Here is a 26,795-nt window from a genome sequence, read left to right on the forward strand (position 1 = left end):
AAATCTAGTGGCTGTAATTCACCTGAAGTAACACCTTTCCAGTAACAGCATTCCTGAAATGCTAATAAAAAATTTCCCTGTAAGTGCAGAATTGGATAAAATAGGAGAGTGTTGAGTGGTGTTTCAGATAGGATGTGGTGAGGGCTAAACATTCTTGTTCCCTGCATTAGAGGATACACTTCCTCTGTTACTGACAGTTACTAAAACTCTGGATGCAGGATCTTTTCTTGAGGCAGTGTTCTAGAATTTGACCTTCAGTTTTCTATGTTCTAGGCCAGTATGCCTCAAAGTATACATTTGGAAAACTTATGTCTTGAACTGTACCTCCCCCACAAAATAGAATCTCTCCATTAAATGTAACAGAGTTGATGAATACCAGACTCTCCAGGGGAAACTATCTTTGCCAGAGCATTATTTCTAATATAAGTCCTGTCTTAAAGTAATTGTTCTTTAAAAAACAAAACAAAACAAAAAAACCCCAGTAAATAATGTTCCGTGGAATTTAGAATGAAATATAAATGTCATATTTTCTTTAAAAAATCAAAACATCTCCAGATAATGAAAGCGTGTGCCCATTTCCACCTGCACAAAATAAGTGGTTCACCTTATTTGTAATCAGGATATCTCACACTGATAGAAAAGAGATCAATAAATGCAAGTGCATTTCCTGGGTTTTCTTAAAATTTTGAATGTTGAATAATATCTTGCTTAGAATATAAGCAATGTGCTGCAAATGTTTTGTTGTGTTTCTGATAATCAAGAATGTGGGCACTAAGTAATCAATCAGGAAAATAGAAGGAAAAATAGATAAAAATCAAAACAGAAACTAAAGACATTTATCTTTTTCATTATCTCACATACAAATTTTACTGTAACTCCCACGTGGAAAGTTTATAATCGTTTTACAGACACGTGTGTTAGAATATCTATTACGTAGTTACCAGTAATGAGGTTACAATAGATGAAAATATCTGGTGTTTTGTGAATAGGGAGATCAAGACGGCTGATTAAAAGAAGAAAGAGTAACAGTTGCTAAATGGAATGATATTCAATATAGGAGCAAAAATGCATATTCTATTCTGTTAATGTTTTACTTTACATGTTATTAAAATGAAAAAGAAAAGATAGATACATAGATATTTGAAGATGATTTGGAGATAGACAAACGAGAAAAATGAGGTCCTGAGAGGGAAAATACATTGCAGTATACATTACACAACTAAGTAGTCTGTGAGGCTATTAACAGACCCTTATCTTATACTACTCACAAAAATTAACTCAAAATGAATTAAAGACTTAAACATAAGACCTGAAACGATAAAACTCCTAGAAGAAAACACAGGAAAAATGCTCCTTGGCATTGGTCTTGGCAACAATTTTTTGGATATGACACCAAAAGCAAATGCAACAAAAGCAAAAATCTACAAATAGGACTATACCAAACTAAGATGCTTCTGATCAGCAAAAGAAATAAGAAAAACATAAAAAGGCAACCTATGGAATAGAAGAAAATATTTGCAAATCATGTATCTGATAAGGGGTTAATATCCAAAATATATGAAATCTCATATAACTCAATAGCAACAATAACAACAAAATATCTGATTAAAAAATGAGCAGAGGAACTTTTTTTTCCCCAAAAAAGACATACGGTGGCCAACAGGTAAATAAAAGGTGCTAAACATCACTAATCATCAGGGAAATACAAATCAAAATCACCGGATATCACCTCACACCTGTTAGAATGGTTATCATGAAAAAGACAATATTACAAGTGTTGGTGAGGATGTGGAGAAAAGGAAACTCTTGTACACTCTTGGTGGGAATGTAAATCATTGTAGCCACCATGGAAAAAAGTATGGATGTTCCTAAAAATTAAAAACAGAACTACCACATGACCCAGCAATCCTATTTCTGGGTATATATCCAATAGAAATGAAATCAGGATCTTGAAGAGATATCTGCACTCCATGTTCACTGCAGCATTATTCACAATAGCCAAGAGGTGGAAACAAACTAAGTGTTCGTCAATGAATGAATGAAGAAGATGTAAATATGTCATGTCATAAATATATAAATATTATTCAGTCATGAAGAAAGAAATGAAATCCTGCCATTTGCAACAATGTGGATGGACCTTGAGGGTATTATGTTAAGTAGAAACAGAGTTGAATGGTGGGGTAGGAGAAATGGGGAGATGTTAGTGAAAGTGTACAAACTTCTAGTTATAAGAAGCAGAAGCTCCGGGTATCTAATGTACAGCATAGTGATTATAGTTAATAATACTGTATTATAAACTTGAAAGTTACTAAGACAGTAGATATTAAATGTTTTCACCACAAAAACTGTAATTATGTAATATGAAAGAGGTGTTAGTCAATGGTATGGTAGTAATCATTCCGAAATGTAAGTATCAAGTCAACAAGTTGTATACCTTAAAAATACACAATGTTATATATATATATCAATTATAGCCCAATAAAACTGGAAAAATAAATTTCCCCATGAATTTTATAATCAGCTTAGGACTTTCTAGAAGAAAAATGCCTGTTCGAATTTTTACTGAAACTTTATTGAATCTATAGATAAATGCAAATAGAATCGACATCTTAATATTATTGAGGGCTTCCCTGGTGGCGCAGTGGTTGAGAATCTGCCTGCCAATGCAGGGGACACGGGTTCGAGCCCTGGTCTGGGAAGATCCCACATGCCACGGAGCAACTGGTCCCGTGAGCCACAATTACTGAGCCTGCGCATCTGGAGCCTGTGCTCCGCAACAAGAGAGGCCACGATGGTGAGAGGCCCGTGCACTGCAATGAAGAGTGGTCCCCACTTGCCGCAACTAGAGAAAGCCCTCGCACAGAAACGAAGACTCAACACAGTCATAAATAAATAAATAAATAAATAAAAGAACGTGAATTTCTTTAAAAAAAAAAAATATTATTGAGTCTTCCGATTCACCATTGAAGATGCTCCTCAGTTTTCTTCTTTTTAGAGGTTTTAACTGTTAATTCATCTCCTTATTTGTTATATGTCTGTTCTGATTTATTATTTCATCTTGAGTCAGTTTAGGTAATTTGTGTGTTCCTAGGAAATTGTTCATTTCACCTATGTCATCTAATTTATTGGTGTATAATTATTCATAGCATTCTCTTATACACATTTTATTTCTCTAAAGTCTGTATTAATGTCATCACTTTAATTTCTGATTGTAGTAATTTGACCCTTCTGTTTTCACTTGGTTGGTCTATGTAATAGTTTATGAATTTTGTTGATTGTTTCAAAGAGCCAAACGTTGGTTTTGTTGATTCTCTCTACAGAGATAAAATTGAGAAACACTTAGCTAGACTGAGAAAAGAGGAGAGAGAGAAGATGCAAATAAATAAAATCAGAAGAACAAATAAAGTCAGAAAAGAGAGAAATAAAATCAGAACTGATGCTACAGAAACTATTTGTCTGTCTTTCTGCCAGCATTGTTTTGATTACTGTAGTTTTATAATATATTTTGAAATCAGAAAATATTATGCCTCCAGCTTTGTTCTTTCTCAGGATTGATTTGGCCAACCATGGCCTTTTGTGGTTCCATAAAAATTGTAGAATTTTTTTCCTATTTCTGTAAAAAAATGCAATTATGTTGTTGATGGGGATTGCATTAAATTTATAGATCACTTTGGGTACTATGGATATTGTAATAATATTAAGTCTTCGAATCCATGGATAGGGGATATCTTTCTATGTGTTTGTGTCTTCTTTCATTTCTTTTACAATGTTTTGCACTTTTCAGTGTAGAAGTCTTTCACCTAACTAGTTAAGTTTATTCATAAGTACTTTTTTCTTTTTGGTGCTATTGTAAATGGGATTGATGACCTATTTGTTCTTCAGATGGTTCATTGTTAGTGTATAGAAACACAACAGACTTTTACATGTTGATTTTGAATCCTGCACCTTGTTGCTATAATTTTTATTACATTCCAGAGTTCCAAAAAAGTTGATCTTGTCAATTTGTACCTTCTTAATAGTTGCTTCAGTGAGGAAATGCTTCTTGGAGAACTCTACTCCACCATTTCCATGACATCATCCTTCCTAAACCATAAATTTTGGTGTCATACTTTAATTTTTATCCAATTCAAAATATTTTAAAATTTTCCTTATATTTTTTGACCCATGGTTTATTTAGAATTGTGTTACTTACATTTCAAATACTTACTATTTTTCCAGAGATTTTTCTATGACTGGTTCTTAGTTTAATACTGTTTTCAGTCAAAGAAAATATTCTATATGAGCCATTTTAAAAACATTTATTGAGACTTGTTTTATGGCCCTGCATATGGTTTATCTCAATGACTGTTTCCTATGCACTTGTGTATTCTTCTGTTGTTGGGCATTGTGTTCAGTAAATGCCAATTAGGTCAAGTAGGTTGAATGGATTTTTAGGCTTATTTACTTCCAGTTTTTCTGTTTGTTCCATTAATTATTAGATGAGTGTTGAATGCTCCAAGTATAATTGTGGATTTGTCTAATTCATTTTCATTATGTTTTTGCTTCATGTATTCTGAAGCTCTCTAATCAGATGCATACAACTTTAGGATTTCCATGTTTTCTTTATAAATTGATTCTTTTATCATTATGAATTGTCCTTCTTTCTCTCTGGTAATTATATTTGTTATCTTTATAATGTCAACTACCACTGTATATTAAATTCAGCTTTTTATGATTAGTGTTTGCTTGGTATGGCCTTTTCCATACTTTTACTTTAATATAATCTATACTATCATCTGTATCCTTATATTTAAAGTTTATTTCTCACCAACATATTTGGATCTTTTAAATAGGATGTTAAATAGTTTATTTTTAATGTAATTATTGAAATGTTTGAGTTTAAGCCTACTGTCTTGGTAGTTGTTTTCTATTTTTCCCATCTGCTCCTTCTTTCCTTTTTAACTGCCTATCTTTGGCTTAGTTGAGTAATTTCTAGGTTGCTATTTTATTTCTATCATTGACCATGGCACAGGCAGCAAGATACTCAAAGACAATTTTGACTCTTTCTAAGATTGTTTTTAAACTTGTTCAGGGAAGTTGTAGAGTAACCTTTATTTTATGATAAAATACCATTTTTCAATGTTTTAAATAGTTGGATACATTTTTTTCCAATTTTCTACTTATTTATGGCAGGATTGTAAGGTTAGTCCCTTTCAGTCTATCAAGGTTTGTGTTAGTTTTCTAGGGCTGTTATAACAAAATACCACATACCAAGTGGTTTAAATAACAGAAATTTATTGTCTCACAGTTCTGGAGGCTAGAAGACTGAACTCAAGGTATTGACTGGGCCATGCTGCCTTAGAAGGCACTAGAGAAGAATCTGTTCCAGGCCTCTCTCCTAGTCTCTGGTAGTTCCTTGTTTGGGCAGCCTAACTCCAATCATCATATGGCATTCTCTCTCGGCACATTGCTGTATCCAAATTTTCTCTTATTATAAGGGCATATCAGTCATATTGGATTAGGGGCCCATCCTACTCAAGTATGACCTTATATTAACTAGTTACATATGCAAAAACCCTATTGGCAAATAAGGTCACATTCTGGGTTACTGGGGTTTAGTACTACAACATATGAACATTGGGGGATGCAACCACAAGGATAGAAGCAGAATCCCCCACATGAGTTATTTATGACATCAATCAGAAGTTCTGTCATTCATAAGTTAAGAAACATTATATAGACTGCTATTGCATATAACTTCGATTTTGGATTAGCCACTATATAAAAGTTACTGTCACACAGAAAATACTGGGGTGCAATTACTAGGTCTGACAAGGTACGTCCTTAAACATGCAACTGTTTCTAATTACTGTTGAGTGGTTGTAAATTTTTGTTATAGGTTATTTTGATTTTGCATTTTGCTTCATTTCCTTATTGCACTTTTATTATCATATATTCTATTATGATAAAGATGGTCAAGAAACTTATTTAATCTAAGTTTTACACAGGATTTACACAGTGTCCAGGATTAGCTAAATAAATTTGTGGTATTTTTTTTTCCATTTTTGTACATAAATTATTCTTGATAAGCAGTTCCAAACTTTATATATTTAAAAAATATCAATTAAAATTTCTACTTGAAAAATAGTTAGTATAAGTGTGAAGCTCTGTAGACTCTAAAACATTTTCTGCCTTTGAAAGAAACATCTTATCTCTCTGTCATAAGTTTTAAATTTTTTTCTTGATGTGATGGTTTTCTAGAAATAGAAATACATCATTATATACTATTTGACTGCATTTATTTATAAAATGTCTTTATTGATTTTCTTATAATTTTTAATATTTTCTAGTTATGAGTAATATAAAGTGATCAGACTTATAATGACCTTTAATAATAAAGCACTATTACAGATGAGCATTCTTCCATTTTTTATTTTCATCTGTCTGATTGAGTTGAGATGTTTAACAAAGATATGTTAAATTTTTTTCTTGTATGCTTTTATAATTTCATTCATTTTTATAGTATAATTTGAGTATACTCTGTTAGATTCATGAGTCCACCTTTTAAAATGATTATCCATTTTATCCTAATATGATTTTAGCCTTTATTCCTAAAAATTATTTCTTACTAAATTTTGTCTTATATTAGCATTACTTCAATTGATTTCTGGTATGTACTTTTTAATCTTCTCATTTAAAAATGTTCTGTGCCATTTTCCTTTAGGTGTGTCTCTTGTAAGCAGTGTACAGTGACATCTTGTTTAGTTCTTCTTTAAGCCTATGGTGTCATGGTTTTTCATAATTGATGAGTTTAATGTGTTTATATTAATTTTGATAAACAATATAATTATCCTTGCTTTATGTCATATTTGGATTTTTAAATATTATCCATTTTTTCTTTCCTTTTTCTTCTTGCTTTCTATTGAATTAAATTTTTTTAATGTTTCTTTTATTTTCAAATTCTCATTACTTGTTTATGTTTTAAAATATTTTTTATTAGTAACGCATATTTTGTTTGTTCAGGATCTCAGTCTTCCTTTCTCCCCGTACAAGGTTATTAGCATGCTTTCAATGTATAATGAACAATTCTACCTCTACCTCCATGAATCTCCATGAAGGTTATTTTCATCTAGAGTTATTATTCCATCTTTAAAAAATAGTTAACATTTTTTAGAGTTAACATTTTTTTCAGTATTTAATCTGTTTCTGTGCTGATAAAGGTCACTTTCAACCCACTCCTTCTGAATTCATGTTTCTTTTTGTTAAGGTATATCCTTTAGTGTTTTTAAATAGGATGTATAAAAGCTCAATTATTATTCTTCATATGTCTCAAAATGTGTTTAATTTATTTTTCAAATTTGAATGTACTTTAGGTGACCAGAAATTTCTAGGTTGATTGTACCTTTATCAGCATTTTAAAGATATAAAAGAAAATTTATTTTTAAAAAAGGATATAAAATAAGAGGGATATCTATGGTGGAACAGATAGAAAAAAATTGCAAAATGATAGATAAAATTGTAATGTTTCAGTAATTTCATATAATGTAAATGGGTTAAATACTTCAATTAAAAGACTAAATGTGTTAGATTGCATAAATACACACATATACACACACAAAGTGATATACTGCTTACAAGACATACATAATACGTTCGTCTATTCAGAAATGGAGTTTTGTAAAATAGAGTATCTAATCTACAAACCTAGAAGTGGCAGTTCTAGCCAGTACAAGTCATGAAAGAGAAATAAAAGACAAAACAATTAGACAAAATAGGTAAAATTTGTATAGAAAAATAATCTAAAAGAATGTACAAAATATTAGAATCCATAAGTGAATTAATAAAGATCATAGGATATGAGTTAAAAATTAAGAAAAAGTCAGTTCGAATTCCAATGAACTTCTAACAGAGATTTTTTTTTTTTTTTTTTTTGGCTGCGCTGGGTCTTCATTGCTGTGCGCGAGCTTTCTCTAGTTGCGGCGAGTGGGGGTTACTCTTCATTGCAGTGCGCGGCCTTCTCATTGCAGTGGCTTCTCTTTGTTGTGGAGCACGGGCTCTAGGCACGTGGGCTTCAGTAGTTGTGGCACGTGGGCTCAGTAGTTGTGGCATGTGGACTCTAGAGCGCAGGCTCAGTAGTTGTGGCGCATGGGCTTAGTTGCTCCAAGGCATGTGGGATCTTACCGGATCAGGGCTTGAACCCATGTCCCGTGCATTGGCAGGCAGATTCTTAACTACTGCATCACCAGGAAAGTCCCACAAATAAAGATTTAAAACATTACTTTTTATGATAGCAAACAAAAATTAGGAATTAATCTTTCAAAAGACCTTCAAAGTCTCTACACAGAAAACTATAAAACATTACTGAGAGGAATTTAAGACCTAAATAAATGGAATGTTAATATACCATGTCCACAGATTTGAAAAATCAGTCTTGTATAATTTTTAATTTCCCTTAAATTGATTTATTGATTCAATGCAATTCTAGTTTAAATTCCAGCAATTGTGTGTGTATGTGTGTGTGTGTGTAAATTTATAGGCCGATTTTTAAATTTATATGGAAATGCAAAGGACCAGGAATAGCCTGGGAAATCTTAAAGAACAAAGTTAGAGAGAGAGAGAGAGAAAGAGAGACTATACTGGGCCTCAATTTATTACAAAAAGATCATTGCAATGATCAATGAAAACAAGGAAAGGGCAGGTTTAAAGAAGTAGTGTTAGGTGAGTTGAATATCCATATGGAACAAAGGGCATAAAAGTCAATTCTAGATTGATATAGACTAACTATGAAAGATATCATAGTACATTTTTAGAAGATAAAATAGGAGAGTATCTTTATGATCTTGGGGAAGAGGGTAAAGATTTCTTGAATAGGACACAAAAATATTGAGCATAAAATAAGAGATTCATAAGTTGTACTCAATTAAAAATAAGAAATTTTTTGCCCACCAAATGGCAAGAATAAAATCATGAAAGTTTGTATCTATATACCACTAAGTAGTTGCATGTAAAAGGTATATGGAACTTCTATGAATCAATAAGAGACAGATAAGTAACACAAAAACAATTTAAAGATTTGAACAAAAATATCCCAGAGAGAATGACCATTGGCCAATAAGCACATGAAAAGATGCACAACATCATTCATGATCATGGAAGTGCAAATTAAAACATATTGTGATAGCATTACGTGAAAATATGCTCAACATCACTATCAGAGAAATGCAGATCAAAACTATAATGAGGGGCTTCCCTGGTGGTGCAGTGGTTGAGAGTCTGCATGCTAATGCAGGGGACATGGGTTCGAGCCCTGGTCTGGGAGGATCCCACATGCCGCAGAGCAACTAGGCCCGTGACCCACAACTACTGAGCCTGCGCGTCTGGAGCCTGTGCCCCGCAACAAGAGAGGCTGCGACAGTGAAAGGCCCGCGCACCACAATGAAGAATGGCCCCCGCTTGCCGCAACTAGAGAAAGCCCTCGCACAGAAACAAAGACCCAACACAGCCAAAAATAAATAAATAAATAAATAAATAAATAAATAAATAAATAAATAAATAAATAAAAGATTACTATTAAAAAAAACAAACAAAACTACAATGAGGTATCACCTCACACTGGTTAGAATGGCCATCATGAAAAAGTCTACAAACAATAAATGCTAGAGAGGGTGTGGAGAAAAGGGAACCCTCCTACACTGTTGGTGGGAATGTAAATTGGTACAACAATTATGGAGAACAGTAAGGAGGTTCCTTAAAAAACTAAAAATAGAACTACCATATGATCCAGCAATCCCACTCCTGGGCACATACCAGGACAAAACTATAATTCAAAAAGATACATGCAGCCCAATGTTCATAGCAGCACTACGTATTTACAATAGCCAAGACATGGAAGCAACCTAAATGTCCATTGACAGATGAATGGATAAAGAAGATGTGGTACTTACATACAATGGAATATTATGCAGCCATAAAGAAGAATGAAATAATGCCATCTGCAGTAACAAGGATAGACACAGAGATTGTCATACTGAGTGAAGTAAGTCAGACAGAGAAAGACAAATATCATATGATATCTCTTATATGTGGAATCTAAAAAAATGATACAAATGAACTTACAAAACAGAAACAGAGTCACAGATGTAGAAAAGAAACTTATGGTTACCAGGGGGAAAAAGCAGGGGAGGGATAAATTGGGAGATTGGGAGTGACATATACACACCACTGTATATAAAATAGATAACTAATAAGGACCTACTGTATAGCATGAGGAACTCTACTCAAACTCTGTAATGGCCTATATGGGAAGAGAATCTTAAAAAGAGTGGATATATGTCTATGTATAACTGATTCATTTTGCTGTACAGCAGAAACTAACACAACATTGTAAATCAACTATACTCTAATAGAAATTAAAGAAAAAAGACCATATTGTGATAGCATTAACACCCATAAGCTAGACTAAAAAATGAAAATGTTGATTAATAAAATGTATTTAATAGACATTATCACTCAAGCAGATAGCATACACTTTTAATATGTAAATGGTGGTTTATAAAATGTAATAGTATTTCTATATTCTTATCATTTTCCAATGAAATAGAAATAAATAACTACCCTGACTAAAATATTAACTACTTAGAAAGTTAAGAAACACAGCAGGAAAAGCCTTGTATCTAAGATAACAATAATAACAGCAATAATAAATACTTTATGCCTACTAATTCACTTACACTAACCATAACGCCAGAGGTAGATATAATTATTCCCTGGAAACTGAGGCAACAGGTATATTTAGTCACCTGCCCGACGTTTTCTCCTTGTTCTCCAGAATCTGATGGCTGCTCTGGAGTTAACACAGCAGATCAGTTCACCTTGATCTCAGGCCTCTACACCCTCATTCAGATAGGTTCATTCTGATGATGCTAATGGCATCATCAAATGCTGCAGTGTGTAGTCATCTTTTGTATTTACTTTGCCTCTATTCTGTTGCCTATTAGTTCTAACCTATTATTTGGCATTTTCTCAAATATTCTATTCCAAGGCTTTTTCCTTTTCTTCTTTATGGAACTGATAAGGTTTTGTTGTTGCTGTTTTCCTTGGAGGGGTAGGTATATTTTCTGTAATTCTGGAAGACTTTTGGTGGAAGGTTAGAGATATGAATATGCTCACTCTTTCATCCTGCGTCCTGAGGTGGAAACCCCTAAAAGGACTTTAAGCAGAGATGCATAGGGTACTAATGACCAACAAGACTACTTAGGATTTTTTTTTCTTGAAGCCGGAGTCAAAGCAGCCATTTTTAACTATGTAACTGGGAAAATGGTTGTGTGTATAACTTACAGATTTTCTTTTCAATTATAGACTAAGACAAAAAATTCCACATTTTTTTTGTGTGTGTGACTCTCCAGTGTCCACCTCATCAAAGCAGGTTTAAAAACAACTTATCAGACACTTATGTTTATACTTGATAAATGAGATATCCTTTATGAGACCTCAGGTGTGAAAACACCTACATAGGACAAAATAGCCAATAACTAGTTTTTAAGAAAGGCCACTTCAAAGGCTGAAAAACAGCTTATTTCAACTTCTGACTTTTTTTTTTTTTTTTTTTTTTTTTTTTAGTGTAACATCTATTCCTTTAATCTTATAGATTCAGCTTCTTTAGTTCATGGTTCATTCCTCATTTAATTAATAGAATTTTGGTGTCCTCCATACATTCTTGGGATTCTTTAAAATAATAGGCTCATGGCAAAATTAAAGTACCATGGTACGTACTGATCGCTGATATAATATTTAATATAATGTAAAGAAGAGAAACTAAAATTTGGGGGATTAGGTAATAAGGGTTTTGAAGAGAACTAATGTTGATTGAGTGCCTGCTATTAATACTAATTTTTAACCTTTTTCGAGAAATTACGAGTTAGGTACTGTGCTAAGCATGTAACATTTATTAGCTCATTTGCTTTTCTCAATAATCCAAAAATGAGTTTCCTCAATTCAGCGGTGATGATACCAAGGCCCACAAAATGAGGAGTTGAAGGGCACAAAAAAGATTTAGTCATTAATCATATGAGAATGAGAGGGCAAATTTTTCACACAGATAGAAATGGCAAAATCAGGCAAAATATCATGTCTCTCCATTTTTTGCTTTTCTCCACAACTTGTTTTTCTTACAATGCCAAAGTCAGAATACTAATTATGTAAGCTTATTCCCCTGGTCTTATCATTTTGATAATAATTCTGGAAAACTGCAAACTGCAGATCAAATATGCAACTTTGTTAAGATACTAGATAATGTAAAATTGGAATAAGTGATTCCTGATCTCAGGGGACTGCCATTTGACCACATATGTTCATGATCCAGTTTTAGAAACTTGGCCAATTCAAATTAAAACTTTCCAGTTTGCTAATCACCCTCCAGAAATGACTGCCCAAGAGATGCGAGAACATATGTTGGTAACTGATTCAGCCTTATCTTGCTTCAGCTGCATTTTATTATAAACAAAATAATTTATATGTGAATTACAATGATCCCACCTACTACTTTCAGAACAGTTTCCCTTCCACTAAATATAAGGAACTTAATCACTTACTTTATCAAAATTACATGTCACTGGAACAGAGCTAATCTCACTTTGTAAACTTAACTTGTCAGATAGTTCTCAGGTTTAATGTGTATTGTGCAATCAAATAAACTAATTTAAAATTTAAAATGCACTTTTTGCTTATTTTTAATTTTCTTTATGTTTTAATAATATTGTATTTCCTTATGGCTAATGTCCCACAGGCAGTATAGAAATTACTTGTTTTATGAATATGTAACACAAGAATACCTCTTCTTCAATAATATAGCCTCTTTTTAATACAAGAAGTAAGGAATTAAATTTGTAGAAAACTTTCTTTTGAAATATGTAGACGTTTTAGACAGATGTTTTATACTGATTTTAAGCATCTTAATATTTGAAGGAAGCTTAAGAGAATACTGTTTCTTTTGAGATATGAATCATGATATATTCTCCCATTTTTGAATAGACTTTGCCAAGTATCCAAAAGGTCAGACGAGCAGTCCAAAGTCATACAAGAAGGGTGAGTCACAGAAGGGAGATAAGAATGCAGGTTTTTCTGTTTTCTGGTATATATTTTTGTTATTTAAAAAAAATCTGATAAAGTGTAGTCCTAGTTATCTGCAACTAATATGTTTATTTAAGATTAAATCAAAGGGAGGTGGTAACTCTGGCCATTTCCATATCGTTCTTACCCAGTGGTATATAGTATACCACTATATATATATAATATATATATAATTTTGAGGATGAATTGCTGAACATTGGACGATTGATATAAAGGAATATCAGATTTTCAAATACTGAACATTTGGCAAAACTGAAAAAGACATCATTTCTGCATGCCAGATGAAACTTACTGGCTTCTCATATATATCAAAATATTGTCCTAGGAACAAAAATTATCTTAACCAAAAATTAGAACTATAACTCCATGTGTCTTTAAAGCACATGTAAAGTTTTTATATAACATTCTTCAATAAATTCTATTTTAAATTCTCTATTCTAGGCATTTTCACAGTCATTTGGTCCTTACAACATCTCTTTGAATAGATAGGAAAATATTACCATCATTTTAAAATTTGATTTTACTTATTTAATTTTATTTCACCATTTCCATTTTAATAGTTAAAAGAAAAATCAAGGATAATTAATTTAAATTATTTCCCCAAAGTCACATGCGTTGGAAGTGATAGATTTGGAACATCTCCCAGGTCTTAATTCACATTATGGCTATAATCCACCATCTTCTTATGCTAATACTCTTGTTATACAATGTCCTACTTGCAAGTCAGCTGCCCTTGCCTAAAATTTGCTACCTCTGGCAGTGAAATAGATGGAAATTAACTTGCTTCCAAAAGTAGTGAAGCTGGAACTTATTATCAGTGAGTTTTCAAAATTATTGTCACTCCAAATAGTGAACCACTTGACTTCAAGCAGACATAATTTCCAAATAATAGTTGGGAATGGTTTAAACTCAAGCTGTTAATGTTTTAAAAAGAATAAATAGAATATAATAAGTAATTAGATAAATACATAATAAATTGTGATACGGTGAACTTAATATTATTTAAGAAAGAATTGGTAAATACTATTTTAAATTCATAATCTTGGTGAAGAAAATGGTGGTTTTAAAGGCTGTTTGAAAACCCGTGAAGAGTTCCGACTTATGCGGTGTTGCTTGAAATAGCATAGTTATTTGATATAATTTTAGAAGACAGTTATTTCTCTAGGATGTAGTCTTCTCATATTTTATCATGGTAAAAATGTCAATTTGTGTTTAAATAAGAATTTTGAAATTTCATTCATATATAGTGTCACTCCAAAATTCTAAGTAGTTCTTCTAATTGTTTTAAACTTTTGCTTTACTTTTTTGGAAGTTAAGAGATTATGGAGAGGCTAGAGCAATTTTATTTTAAAAATAAATCATCACTCTGGCATCCAGGTGATTTATACACTGGCTTACATTTTTTCACTGCAATGTTAATAAAGACTCAGTGTTTTTTATTTTTCAGGAAGCTTTATTAAATTAAATTAAAATAATTTAAAATTTATTTAAATTGAAGGAAATGAAAAGTATTACTGTAATCTCACTCAGTGCCTTAGAATCCAGTCTTCAAAATGTAAACTGAATGTCTGGATATATAAATGTTTTCATCCTACTTGTTTATTTTCAAAAAGTAAAGAATGATTGTGTGTAATTTTTAAAATGCCATTGAATGAGTGAAGGTAGTCTTTTCATTCACAAAGGTTAGTTTTTCACAACTTTGGACACTGTATGAACTCTCTTAATTTAATACTAGACTCTGGAAATCTATTATGACTCTATTTTGCCAGTTCTGTCCAAAACAGCACAGGTGGCCATTCAACAAGAGGCTGTCACTATCTGTTAGTGACATACCATTCTTATTCCCTATTTTCCAATCCATGTTATTATGAACTGAATTCCCCCAACCCTCAAATTCATATGTTGAAGCCCAAAACCCAATGTGACTATAATTCAAGATGAGGTCTTTTCACAGATGTAGAGAACAAATGTATGGACACCAAGGGGGGAAAAACCACGGTGGGGTGGGGATGGTGGTGTGCTGAATTGGGCGATTGGGATTGACATGTATACACTGATGTGTATAAAATTGATGACTGATTAAAAAAAAAAAAAGTTAAGGTCTTTAAGGGTAAATGAGGTCATAAGGTTAAATGAGGTCATATGGAGCTTTAATCCAATAGGACTGGTGTCCCTACAAGAAAAGAAGAGACATGAGTGAACTCACCATCTCTTTCTTTAAGCACAGAGGAAAGGCCATGTGAGGACACAGCAAGACGCAAATTGGGAAGAGAGACCTCACCAGAAACCAGTCCTGAAGATGCCTTGATCTTGCACCTGTACTCTCTAGAAATATGAGAAGATATATTTCCGTTGTTTAAGCCACCACCTCTGTGATATTTTGTAATGGCAGCCTAAGCAGACTATACACATTTATACCCACTTTTTCCTAACTTTTGTAACTTGTATACCAAGTCTTTTATTTTTCTCTTTATGCTATCCTTCTCAGAAGTGCTACTTCTTGCTGCATGGTAATGTCTTTATCATTCTACCTCCCACTGAGAAATAATATCCAAAGTAATAAAATTAGAAATGACTCTAATTTCTAGGAAGTATATTGGAAAATAAAGAATAGAATAACTATCCATCAAAAAAATAGACTTATGCAATCTCTATCAAAATACCATGGTATTTTTTTTTTGCAGAAATAGAAATATCTATCCCAAAATTCAAAGGAATCTCAAGGGACCTCAAATAACTACCAAATCTTGAAAAAAGAAGAACAAAGTTGAAATGCTCACACTTCCTGATTTCAAAACTTATTACAAAGCTATAGTAATTAAACCAGTATGGCACTGGAGTAAAGATACACATACAGATCAATGGAATAGAATAGAGAGCCCAGAAATACATTCTCCTTTATAAGGTCAAATGATCTTTGATAAAAGTGCCAAGACTATTCAATGGGAAATGAAAGTCTTTTCAACAAATAGTGTTAGGGAAACTGAATATTCCCATACAAAAGAATAAAGTTGGATACTTACCTTACATCATATACAAAAATTAACTCAAAATGGTTCAAAGGCCTAAATTTAAGAGCTAAAATTATAAACTTTTAGAAGAAAACATAGGGGAAAAACTTCATGACATTGGACATTGAAATGGCTTCTTTGATATGACACCAAAAGCATAGGCAACAAAAGTTAAAATAGATAAATTAGATTACATCAATGTAAAAATTTTTGTGCCTCAAAGGATGCAATCAGTGGAGTGAAAAGGTAACCTACAGAATGAAAGAAAATATTTGCATATCACTTATCTGATAAGGAGTCAATATCTGGAATACAGAAAGAAATCCTACAACTCAACAACAAAACAATCCAATTAAAAAATGGGCAAAGGACTTGATTAGATATTTCTGCAAAGAGGAGATACACATGGCCTACCAGTGCATAAAGAGATGCTCAACATTAGGAAAATGCAAATCAAAACCACAAAGAGATACCTCCTCACACCCATTAGGATGTCTACTATTAAAAACCAAATATAACAAGTGTTGTCAAGGATGTGGAGAAAAGGGAACCCTTGTGCACTGTTGGTGGGAATGAAAAATGGTGCAGCTGCTATGAAAAGTACATGAAGTTTCTTCAAAAAATTAAAAATATAACTACCATATGATCCAGCAATTCCACCTATTATGGACTAAGTTGTGTTTCTCCAAATTCATATGTTGAATTCCTAACCTCCAGGACCTTAAAATGTGATTATATTTGCATATAGGGTCTTTCAAGTGGCAATTAAATTAAAATCAGTTAGACCCTAATCTAGTATGACTGGTGTTTTTAACAAAGAGGAAATTAGGACACCTATCTACTCAGAGGAAAGATCATGTGAAGACACAGGGAGAAGATGGCCATCTGCAAGCCAAGGAGAACAGCCTCAGAAAAAAGCAATCACTATGGTTTGAATTTTTGTGTCACTCCAATATTCACCTGTTAGAATCCTAATGCCTAGTGTGATGGTGTTAGGAGCTGGGGCCTTTGGGAGATAAATGGGTTGACAGTAGAATCCTCATGAATGGGATTAGTGATCTGATAAAAGAGACCTCACAGAGCTCCCCAGTTTCTTTCGTCATGTAAGAACATGATGAAAAGTCTGCAACTTGGAAGAGGGCCCTCGCGTGATCATGCTGGTACCCTGAGCTCAGACTTCCCACCTCCAGAACTGTGAAAAATATATTTTTGTTGTTTTTAGGCTACCAGGTCTATGGTATTTTGTTATAGCAGCCTGAAGGGACTAAGACACCAACCCTATAGCAATGTCCACAATAGCCAAAAAGTGGAAGCAACCCATGTGTCCCTTGACAGATGAATGGATAAGTAAAAATGGAATATTATTCAGCCTTTAAAAACTCAGGAAATTCTGACACATAATACAACATGGATGAACCCTGAGAAGACTATGCTAAGTGAAATAACCTAGTCACAAAAAGACAAATACTGTATGATTCCACTTATATGAGGTACCTAAAGTGATCAAATAAAAGACAGAAAGTAGACAGGTGGTTGACAGGGGCTGGATGAAGGCAGGAATGGTGAGTTGCTCAATGGGAACAGAATTTCAGTTTTGCAAGTTGAGAAGTGTTCTGGAGATTGATTGTACAATGTGAAAATACTTAACACTACAGAACTATATACTTAAAAATGGTTAAGATGATAAATTCTATGTTATGTGTGTTTTACCACAATTTAAAAAATAGGTTTCTGCAATGTGATGATCCTGTTTAGATGTTAGTGGTTACTATTGTTTTGAACATCAATATGAGTTTTTTTTTAGCTGTAGTATTATTATAGATATATAGAAATAGGAGTTGCCAGATAAAGCATAAGATGCCCAGTTAGATTTGAATTCAAATAAAAAAAAATGAATACTCATTATTATAAGTGTGTCCCAAATATTGCACGGCACATCCTTATATTAAAAATAATATTTGTTGTTTCTCTGAAATTTAAATTTAATTGGGCACTCTGTATTTTTATTTGCTAAATTTCGCAACTCTAATAAAAATATGCATTTTCATGATACTTTGCCAAAGAAGAGTGCATGCTATTCTGTATAAAATAAATGTAGTATCTTATATTTGAGTACGTGGAATCGTAAAGTGAGGGACTATCTGAGATGTCAAATTACCAGGACCAGTGACATTTTGAGAGCTATAGGTGGCCCTGGTAAAGGTGTTCCTTCCATAAATAGCAATTCTAACCTCTAGTTTTTACTCTAGTTTCTCACTCTCTTGTGGCATTTGAAATATTTCTACATTTAAACCTATTTGACCTCTTTTTGAAATATATATTTTTTTTAATTAGGGGTAAAATATTAAAAGTATTTGTTGAGATGTAAAGTAATTGATTTACACTCATGCACACACATTTATTTCTGTGACCAAATAAATCTATTAAATGTTGACTCAAATCAGTTAAATTTTGGAAAATTCTGCATTAATTGATTCTTAATCATTATCATCTTAATTCAGACATATGCTGAATAGTCATATACAAATAAGGGACAGCAGAAAGTACATGTAATTTGTAATCAGAAAGTCTTTGTTTGTATCCTGGCTTTGCTATTTTTTGGTTTGGTGATCTTGGACCAGTCATATAGTCTCTTTTGTAAAATTGATATAATAATAATACTTACTTCTCAGGATGATTGTGAAAATTTAAAATGAGTGTAAAATTATATATCAACCTACCTTTTGATACAAAAACATGTAGGAAGCTATTAGGACATGAGGAATTTGAGAGGAATAAATGAGAATGGGCTTGACCAGAGTCCAAAGTGCTGCCATTGGCTAGTGGGAAGAAGTAGAGACTGGGTACTCAGGAAGCAAAGAAGAGAAATAGACACTGAAAGGTATAAATGCATTAATGTAGCAATGAAAGCAAATCACGGACCTTCTATGTATTTCTTGATCTTTCTCACTTTCGACAAGACAAGTAAACAGAGAAACAGAATCAACTGTTTAGAGTGAAAGAGTTAAGTAGAAGAGAGATTTGCGGTTATATCCCTCTTCTAATTTTATAGATTACTATACTGAATATACTCTGGAACAAAAGGGAGAAAAAGGAAATACTATATATTGAACAACTAATAGAAGCCAGATATTTTATTAAATTTTTAACGCACACTTATTCAATACTTGTTATCTCTTTTTTACAGATGAGAAAATTTAGATGTAATGCAGTTAAGGAGCCTAAGATCACACAGCTCATTAAGTAGCACAACATAGATCCAAACACAGACTATCTAAATATCTAAATTCAAAGGTTTAATGTATGACACATACAGCCTTCCTAAATGTTCTTTCTTTCTGCTTTACCCATAGAATTAGTAGGTGTACACATTGTATATGAGTCAAAGCATCACAAATCTCATTTGTACCTAGTCTTGGGAGACACAGTATATCAAACACACACACACACAAATATTGGGTTGGCCAAAAAGTTCATTTGGGTTTTTCCATAATATGTACAACCCCGAATGAACTTTTTGGCCAATCCAATATACCAAAATGTATATGTTTACATAATATGCATATATGCATAAAGATATATATCCTCATATATGTATATATGTGACAAAAATAATTTAAATGCTTGCAAAAATGAATGATTTTATGGTTGACAAGGCTGAAATACTGGCATGGTAGAAATACTAAGTTTGTTTACTATACACATCAAATTCAGAAGAATTGTACTCATATGGCAAGGAGATAGAATTTATGAATCCCATCTTCACACTTACCAACTTGCATTAGTACATTAGAGGACAAGCAACCTTAAATAAACAAATACTTTTTGCAAAAACAGCTTTAAACACTGTGTTTTTGGATGCTATATTATATTGAATACCTTATCAAAATAATGAAGTTAATACAACTGTATAGACGCATTCAATGAGAAAAAGTATGGGCTATTTATTTAATAAGCAGTGCTGAAACAGCAATGTATCAACCTGGAAAAAATTTAAAACAGATCTCTGTCTCACACTATTTACAAAAATTAACATTAGTTGAATATAAACGCCAAATGTTTTCTTACAATACTGCAAGAAAATCTAGATAGTTAATGTATAATATTAGAAACCTAGAGTATCTAGAAACTCAGAGTTTTGCTAAATAAAATTTAAGCCATTTGTAGGGCAAAAACAAAATAACATGCAAGATCAATAGACACATGATATATCTGAAAAAAATGGCAATGCAAATAGCAGGCAACGAGTTTCAGCAATACACAAAGAGTTTTTACAAAATGACAAGAAAAAAGACAAAACATACAATATAAAAATGGACAGAAGATATGAATACACAATGTACCAAAAGCAAATCCAAATGACTAATACACTTGGGAAAAAGGAAATTCACTAATTACCAGGGAAATAGAAATCAATATAACAACGATTTAACCCGAGAACATTTTAAAATGCTCTAAAACCTAATGCTGGTATGGATATGCGGTATAAGGTACTCTCTTAGATTGCTCGTTGAACTGTAATGCGATTTACCTTTTTAGCCGTCTGTTCCAGAAGTCTCTATATTGATATGTAATATGAGAATCTGATAATATCTACTAAAATTTTTAAAAAGCTATTCCTTTCCTAGAAAGCTATTCTGTAGAGGCACAAAAACAAGCAAATGAACAAACAAAAAACAATTTGTAAGAGCTTATACATAAAGATATATATGGCAGAATTGCTCAGGGTAACGAAAAACAAAAGTAAAAGCAGTATGAAAAACCCAACTCTGAATATGTGTGTATGAGTATGTATATTAATATATATGATCTATAAAGATTATTAAAATGTGGAGAAAAATACACATGGACATACACTAAGTTGTTAATCAGGATTGTCTAAAGGGAAGGGGTTGGGATGGGCTCCCGCAATTAGGAAAAAGAAAGTGATGGATGAGAGAAACGTGTCCATGCTAAAACATTACAAGAAATAATTCCACTTACAAGGAAGAAAAAAAAAGCATAAATTAAAATATGTCCCTTGTTAGAGCAGTAGAAATTAAAAGATGACTGTTGTTTTGTTTTGTTTTAACCTATTTTGGACCAAGTAGAAAGATTATATATCAGTATTTAGAGAATTCCTATTTATGACAAGAAAACTAAAAATCAAATTAATAAAACCACATCATAAACTAAGTTTTTTAAAAAATACAGCTGCATGTAGAAGCAATAAACTAGATTTTTAAGCTTATTCAAAATAAGCCCAACTATATTGAATAAAATAAATGAAATAATGATTTTGGAAATTAAGTAAGCCATTCATATTTTCTCATAGTGGAGCTTTTACATTATTTGAAATGGGATGAAAGCCAGGAAACTTCTTTCTAGCCAATAATTAGCTAATTGAAAGTGAACAATACAGGAGTCTGTTCATTTAAATTAGGCTGTGGTAAGTCTTAAAAAAAAACTAGAAATTTTGAGTAAACTGTTGAGTAAAATTTTAAGTTAAACTGTCTTTTTTTTTTGGTAGTTTGCTTGACTTCACTTTAAACTGCTAGAAGCTGATCCTTTTTATGTTCATATTTAAGGAAGTGCTGAAGGTCATATCACTCAAAGCCAACCCCATCAGGCATCCTACCAAGATAATCTATGAACAGGTCAGAGGTGGAAATGAAACAGAGAAGAGGCAGATTTTACCAGTCCAGTTCAAGGAATTTCTCACTCTCCTCATAGAGGACCTCTTTTCAATGGAAAGGGAAAGGGCTGCACTGTGAAGACAATGGAATTCCCTCCATTTTATGTAGATTTATTTTTTCATGAGATAAAAGTAACAAAGCATTTGTATTCTTTATACAGAATATAATGTTTTATTGAAAGTAAATTATTTGGGGTTTACTAGTGCTCAGCTGAACTGTGTCCCCTCCAAATTTCTGTGTTGAAGTCTTAACCCCCAACATGACTGTATTTGGAGACAGGGCATGTGAGGAGGTGATAAAGGTTAAATATCATAAGAGTGAGGCCCTATCCAATAGAGATGGAGGACTTATAAGAAGAGGAAGAGATACTGAAACAGGAGGGAAGAGGGCAGGGCACAACCTTTAAAAGAATAACATAGCCCGAGGACAAGACATAAACTGATTAGAACCAAATAGGTCCAAGATGGTGGTTGAGTCAATTTCCATTAGACCTTGAGCCTCAGTATACGCTCATTGTAACACATCAGCTAAATGACACACCCACAGGTGCCATGACAGTTCCAAGACTGACCATAAAGGTCAAAAAGTGGGCGGTAGCCCAATTCCTGGAAATCCCCACCCCTTCCCCAAAATAGCTGGAATACTCCTCCCACTCATTAGCCTATGAAATTACCCACCCCCCAAAAAACTGACAACCCCATAACCTGGGGCCGCTCTCGCCTTCTGAGATGGCCCACACTCTGTCTGTGGAGTGTGTTTCTCTCTAATAAATGCACTTCTTACCTATCACTTTGTCTTTCACTGAATTCTTTCTGTGATGAGACATCAAGAACCGGAGCTTCATTAAGTTCTGAGACCAGGTATGCGACCTCAGTTAAAAGACCATGGGTTCAAGTCCCAATCTGCGTTGCACGGGTTCAATACCAGAGCTCTCTCTCTCTACCTTATAAGGACATGGAGAGAAGGTGGCCGCATGCAAGCCAGGAAGAGAGCTCTCACTGGAAACTGAATGCTGCCAGAACATTGATCTTGGACTTTCCAGCTACCAGAACTGTGAGAAAATAAATTTTGTTTAAGCTATCGAGTCTATGGTAATGACAGTGTGAGCAGACTAAGACAACTAGTAAAACAATGTGTCAGTTTTCTATTTCATTTGTGGTTGCTTTGATTCTTTTGATATCTGAAAAAGGGGATGAATATTCATTTGAATCAATAGTTTCATTATAGCAACTGTTTTTCTAATTTAATGAGTAGATTTAATATCAAATTCACCATGTTTGAAAGCTACTATGATTTTATTATTATTTTTTTATTATTATTTTAAAATAAATTTATTTTATTTATTTATTTTTGGCTGCGTTGGGTCTTCATTGCTGCGTGTGGGCTTTCTCTAGTTGCGGCGAGCGGGGGCTACTCTTCGTTGTGGTGTGCGGGCTTCTCATTGCAGTGGCCTCTCTTGTTGCCGAGCACGGGCTCTAGGCGCGCGGGCTTCAGTAGTTGTGGCACGTGGGCTCAGTAGTTGTGGCTTGCGGGCTGTAGAGCGCAGGCTCAGTAGTTGTGGCGCACGGGCTTAGTTGCTCCACGGCATGTGGGATCTTCCCGGACCAGGGCTTGAACCCGTGTCCCCTGCATTGGCAGGTGGATTCTTAGCCACTGTGCCACCAGGGAAGCCCTACTATGATTTTATATTGCAATTTCTTTTTAAATTTTTAGTGAATATTTGGAAAATAAGAATTTTGCATTTTCTATTTTTTATACTTAAAAATCACATTTATACAATTTTTCCAGTGTGGCATTTGAGATGATGATAGTTAAAGCTGAGTTGACACAAAATTTAGCCTCTCCTTTATGTTTAAGGACAGATGCTTAAAAGTTAGTCTCTAGACGTCAGTATTTCAAACTCAGAAGTATAAGGAGTTTGTTGAACATCAGCTCCAAGATTTTTCTTATATAAACCAAAGCACTGATTCAAGGGGATTTAAATGACTTACACTCAGTTATAAATTTTGTCAGTGGTGAGAAAGGGGAAAATTTGCTGGCATAGTGGCTGTGGAAGAATAAATGAGAATTGGAACAGAAACCACATGTTGCAAAGTGTATCCTGAATCACAGAATAAAGGGGGCCAGATAAAATTATGTTTATCACACACCATCTAAACTCTCATTCTTTTAGCACTGGTTTATTTAGACCCTTCTAGTTTCGATAAAACCACAGGTAAACTGATAAACAATAATTCCACATGGATTCGTAAATCCTAAAGATAAAGACCTCCAATAGTTCCAGCAACTCCCTAGGTTACACAATCTGACCAGTCTCTCTCAAGGTCACCCTAGGAATCCAGCATCTAAAACTCTACTAACTTCACCCTCCTCCCTTTGAGGTATTGTAAGCAGATGGGGTAGTGGGTCCACAGAGAAAGAGACCAGGCATGGGCTATCTTGATAGATAAGATAAGAGAAGATAAGATAGATAAGATAAGAGAAGCCATTTTTGGCTCAAGGCATTTTGTGATCTAAGCTTGGCCACAGTGCTTGCCCTTGAATGGGTCTCAGTAATTAATGATCTTAAGAGAAGTGAGGGAAGGCAGGAACAAAGGAAAAGCAGTTAAGAAACAATAGTTCAGTGATAAAACATTCTTAGTTCCTCCTCAAGGGATATACATAACAATCTGATACATATCTTTGAGCTCTGCAGGAACTAAGACCCCCAACCAGGTGGAAGATGGAATGATGATGATGACCATTTCTGACTTCAGTCAACTGAAGTTTGGACTCTGTCCACCTTTGCCCCAATTCTATGCTGAATTTTTCTCTGCTCAAGCCCCTTCACGAACATGCATACAATGCCCAAGCCCCTTTATAAGTATGCATGTACACTTAGCTTAAAAATTCCAAAATTTTGCAGTTCGGGGAGATGCTGCTTTGGGAAAGATCCCTGGTGTTCTCCTTACTTGCTGCAAGTAATAAATTCTTCCTTTTCCTGCTCTTTGGCTTGGTTGTGTCTTTTGGCTCGACACCCACCAAGAGATGGACCCAGTTTTCAGGTAACATTTTGTATAGACAAACTTATTTAATATAATAAATCATACCTGACATAATTATATATCATTATATTATAATATAATGCATGAAACATGGTACATTGTACATATTCATGTAATAGTTTGACAGGTCCATTTAAATGGTTATTCTTTTTCTATTTTTCTTTTTATATTCAGTTAAAATTAGAAGTTCTAAAATCAGAGAACAAAGTAAGTAATACATTTTTAGAAGTTAAAATGTTACATGGTAAAAGTATCTTTTTCATGAAAATAAATACTTTTTGTCATATAACTATCATGTCAGATTAAAAATTGCTTGGCAAGCTATAATGAAAAACACATCTTTACCACGCAGAAATTAAACGATCTTACTAAACTAACTTCATCTCCTTGAGCCTTTGTTTTCTCATTTGTAAGTTTGGGATAGAGAAGAAAAGAGCAGAAAATTGTAATCAGGTGAGGCTACTGTTCTTAGTGACTGAGATGGTAAAACAGTACCTGATCCCTTCTACTCTCTCTTCAATTGTCTGGTGTGAAGTAAAATTCATATTTTATGACAAGGCAAGAAAAATTTAAACAAAAAAATTCTTCTCTGCCCTTTGGCCTCCTCTCTCCCCCCACTGTGCATTGTGTATCTGTATTATGCATCGCCCAAGCCTCCCCCAGCAGCAGGAATACCTGCACAACCGTAAAGTGCAACATTCTCCTAGCATCAAGACAGCTTCTTAAAAGATAGCATTCCTTCTTGATCTTGTAAGGGGTCACATGACCTACCACGATGACACTTAGATCTGGATTACGTAAACTGTCAATAATACATCATTTGATGTACAGCCCTCTGTCTCAAAAAACTTACATAACTGTGCTTTGAATTCTAAGGGGTGGAACAATTCTTAGAGCTTTCTGAGATACTCTTCCCGGGTTATAATCCTCAAATTTGGCTCAAATAAAAATTTCCATTTCTTTCTTAGATCAACTGATTAATTTTTCATTAACACTAGTTTGTCAATGTTTCCATATTCTGTTTCTGCACCTCCCCTTTTCTCCCCATGAATCATTCCCCAAGGCTAGAAAACAAAACAAAACAAAAAAAATCAAGTTACTTCCTAGGCCTCTAGGCAAATTCTCATCACTCTTTCAATATAGTTCAGGCTAGGCATACTTACTTTCCTATGACAGGTTCTGCTCTACCTGATAAAGAATTATCATCAGCCTTTCTTTGTTAAGCAAACAAATTAAAGGTATAAAAACAGAGAACATAAAAAGACAGTTCAACTTTAAAAAATATTATCTTCCCTGGATTTTTAATATACACCTTCTCACCAAATGTTCTTATTATTAGGAAGATTACGAAACACTGCAACTATATATTTTCACAATAAACTTGTTATCCATTTTCATTCAAATGAGACGTTTTTACCACTCAATGTAATATTGACTTTTGGAAGCCCACCAAAAGTGATAAACCAGGGTTAGCACAAATTATGTTGTTCCCTTACCTGAGAATCAAATGAGTCCTCTGCATTGTAGTTGACAGAATGAATATCCTTACATTGCCACGTTTTACTCAGAAATCAGGTGCGTTACTATCACACATGACAAAATATCCTTTGCTACTCTTCAATCTTCAGTCTGAAATGATAAATTATACAAACATTCTTTTTAGGGTTTTAAAAAATCACAGCTAGTATGAATTACTTTTGCATTTTCTTTAACAAACTTTGATAGAAAAGACTTAAAAAATGTCTTTGTAACTTATCTATTGTAATAGATGGGAAAACATACCCAATTAAGTAAAAATTAAAAGCATAAGCACTGAGCTGATAAAGATAAAGCCAGATAATATTTAATTACGTGATAAATTGATTATGTAGGCAATATTGGAAATTATGAGAAAAAAATTCTCAAAATATTTTTCCCCTTTTGGTGACAGAATTTTTAAGCTGTGAATTAATGACATT

At 33.4% G+C, this 26,795-nt stretch overlaps 1 long non-coding RNA gene across 4 annotated transcripts in view; it reads right to left on the minus strand.

Moving 5' to 3' along the window:
- LOC309633122 overlaps positions 1-26,795 on the minus strand; it is a 210,986-nt gene that overhangs the window by 38,390 nt on the left and 145,801 nt on the right. For all 4 annotated transcript variants that reach the window (XR_014247314.1, XR_014247315.1, XR_014247316.1 and 1 more), the window contains one exon: positions 26,334-26,466. This is a non-coding gene — a long non-coding RNA (uncharacterized lncRNA). The remainder of the gene's footprint in view (positions 1-26,333; positions 26,467-26,795) is intronic.

The sequence above is a fragment of the Balaenoptera borealis genome (genome assembly GCF_965194805.1).
Source record: "Balaenoptera borealis genome assembly, chromosome: 8".
NCBI lineage: Eukaryota > Metazoa > Chordata > Mammalia > Artiodactyla > Balaenopteridae > Balaenoptera > Balaenoptera borealis.